General features: G+C 49.7%; 1 pseudogene; it reads right to left on the reverse strand.

Annotated features, from left to right (window-relative positions):
• Window positions 1–2,476: 2,476 nt before the first annotated feature.
• On the reverse strand, window positions 2,477–3,012 carry LOC132226487 (peptidyl-prolyl cis-trans isomerase A-like; annotated as a pseudogene).
• Between the last annotated feature and the right edge of the window lie 274 nt (window positions 3,013–3,286).

The following is a 3,286-nucleotide window of genomic DNA, read 5'->3' on the forward strand; positions in this document are numbered from 1 at the left end:
CCTTGCTGTTTCAAGGGACCTGGCATATATGGCATACTGTTCTTGGCACTATGTGTTTTAACCAAGGTCTCTGAGAAAGGTGGTTTCCCCAGGTAGGGATTTTCCCCTGAAGTTAGGGAGGGACTAAAACCCCTCAACTAAGTGCCAGGCGGGTAATTAATCCCTTTAACTACGAACAATCATGCTTAAACTACATAATCTTTTCTCCCTGGAATGGAGATAAGAAACGCCCTAACCTTTGTAATATAGATTGATAGGATTGAATCAACTGGTATAAATACAGTTGTAACAAGACAGAAACACTCAGAACTTAGAACAGAATCAAGAAGACAGAACCCACACGGAGCCTAGAGACAGAAGAACTTCGCTGGAGAGAGCATGCCGGAGGATCCTGGAGAGGGACTGGCCTCGGAGCCTAGAGACAGAGCCTAGCGGGAGAACATGGCAAGGGATCCTGGACTGAACCTGACTACAGAGATTGGCAGGAGAACCTGACTGGAACCTGGACACTGAACCTGACTGGAGAGCCTGGACAGAACCTGGCTGGAGAACCTAGCGAGGGAACATGGCTACAGAACCTCGCTGGAAATCCGAAGCAGAACCTCTCTGGAGATCCAGACCAGAACTTGGCTGGAGATCCGGGCTAGAGATCCTGGCTAGGCTGCTGATCAACTGAACGCTGTCTCCGTGTCATTCCTTCTTCGCCGACTCCGTCCACACCTTTGGGGACCCCTGGACCTGCTGGGGTTGGACCCCGGCACTCACCTTCCTCCGTTTCTAACGCCTGGTCATTACACGCCCATCTCCATGCGGACCTAGAATCCGGATCTGCTCTCTGCTGGGACCAGCGTGGCCCTGGCCGCCCTGCTCACCCCTGGGACACACCCACAGCCCCCGCTGGGACCCGACCCGCTTCTCCCACACGTGCCCAATGGAGCCGGGTGAGAATCATGTTCACGGGACACAGTGCTCAGCGGGCGGCTTCCAGGCGTGGCCAGGACGGGCCTCCCAGAGCCTTGGGGAAAAGCCCAGCTCACACCCCGACACCCAGGGCCTCAGATCTGGCCTCCACTTCCATTCACTTGGTGGTGTTCACGTTTCACCAAGTCTGTTGCCGTTTTTAAAATACCGTGCTCTTTACAACTTGACACTATTTTTAATCTGCTCACTTTTATCCTTAACATAGCCTTTCCCTCTCCAACTAACAGAGTTCACCATTTATCAGCCCCAGGCGATGGGCACAGGTCCGTGGTGAAGGCTCCGTTTCCTCTCTGTCCTGCCCCCTTGCCATCCTGTGGTGACTCCCGTGCACTCACACCGTGTGCAATCTTACACCCAGTGCTCTGGTGTTTGTCTAAGAAAAATAACAAAATGGACTAAACATATGACCTCAGGAACCAGGCTGAGTTGCCCAATTAATAAAGCAAGATGGTGGGGGGAAGGGAAGCTTTGCTGAGACGTTGTTTCCCGTCTGATCTGGGACTAAACTCAGTCTCCTGGTCTCTCTCGGAATTCCGTGTCATTGTGAATCCCCCTTCTGTGTTCCTCAGGCTTGGGATTGCTATAGAAACAGACATTTCCCCCAACAACTCCCGGAGTTACTACATTGAGAAGAGACAGAGAGGAAAAGTCGCGTTGTCATTGCTGCACTCATTGCTTGTCACATCGCTGATGAAAGACTTTCCAACTTGCTTGCATTCCCAGCTTGATAAACAGGTGAGGCCATGCCTGACAGGTGAGGTCGCTATTTCTGAAGACAATTTCCTGTGTGTTGGGCTCAGAAAAACACCCCCAGGAAACAAAGGGACTTGATGGCAGCTTCCCGGCCTTCCCATGACATTGGAGTCCCTGCAGAGGGGACGGTCACTCTGGGTCTGTGAGCAAAGCACAGTCCCTTCCCCTTGACACAGGGTTGGCGCGGGCGCTCCGTTCACCAACGCGGTTCCCTCGCCATCGCGGTGAGGCCTGGGGAACGTCCGCAGGGCCCGGTGAAGGCTCTTCATCCTGTTCTAATATTAACCCTAACCCTAACACTAGCCCTAAACTTAACCCTAAACCTAACCCTAACCCTAATCTTAACCCTAACTATAATCCTAACCCAAACCTTAACCCTATCCCTAATCTTAACCACAACGTAACCGTAATCTTAACCTTAATTTTAACACTATTCTAAACCCTAACCATATCCCTAATCCTAACCTGAAAACTAACCCTACCCATAATCTTAACCCGAACCCTGACACTAACCCTAAACATAACCTTAACCCTATCCCTAACCTTACCCTAAACCTAACCATATCCCTAACTCTAACCCTAATCTTAACCCTAACCCTAACCCTACCCATACTCCTACCCTTACCCCCAAGTTTAACTCTAACCCTAATTCTAACCCAAATCCTAACCCTAACCCTATCCCTAATCTTAACCACAACCTAAGCATAATCTTAATCCTAATCTTTTTTTTTTTTTTAACACAAGTCAAATTTATTAGAGTTGCCCACAGTCAGCAATGGTGGTCTTCTTGCTGGTCTTGCCATTCCTGGACCCATAGCGCTCCATGGCTGTCACAATATCCATGCCTTCCTTCACCTGCCGAAGACCACATGCTTGCCATCCAGCCACTCAGCCTTGGCCGTGCAGATGAGAAACTGGGAGCCGTTTGTGTTCGGTCCAGCATTTGCCATGGACAAGATGCCAGGACCTGTATGTTTCAGGACAAAGTTCTCATCCTCAAATTTCTCCCCATAGATGGACTTGCCGCCTGTGCCATTGTGGCGTGTGAAGTCACCACCCTGGCACATAAATCCCGGAATAATTCTTTGACAGCAGGAACCTTTATAACCAAATCCCTTCTCCCCGATGGTCAGAGCACGGAAGTTTTCTGCCGTCTTTGGAACCTTGTCTGCAAACAGCTCGAAGGAGACGCGGCCCAGGGGCTCGCCGTCGGCGGCGATGTTGAAGTACACGGTGGGGTTCACCATGGCTAGTCTCGGATGGCTTCGGGGTGGCGGCGTCTGCCCTTAATCCTAATCTTAACACTAATGTAAACCCTAACCATACCCCTGATCCTAACCCTAACCTGAAACATGACCCAAATCCTAACCCTAACCCTATCACTAATCTGAAACCTAAACCTTCCCTAATCTTAACTCTAACACTATCACACTATCTCTAATTTTAACCCAAACCCTAATCTTAACCATAACCATAACCCTAACCTTAAACCTAACCCTATCCCTAATCTTAACCACACTTAACCAAAATCTTAACCCTAATCATAAACTAA

Source organism: Myotis daubentonii, chromosome 2 (genome assembly GCF_963259705.1).
Source record: "Myotis daubentonii chromosome 2, mMyoDau2.1, whole genome shotgun sequence".
NCBI classification, from domain to species: Eukaryota; Metazoa; Chordata; class Mammalia; order Chiroptera; family Vespertilionidae; genus Myotis; species Myotis daubentonii.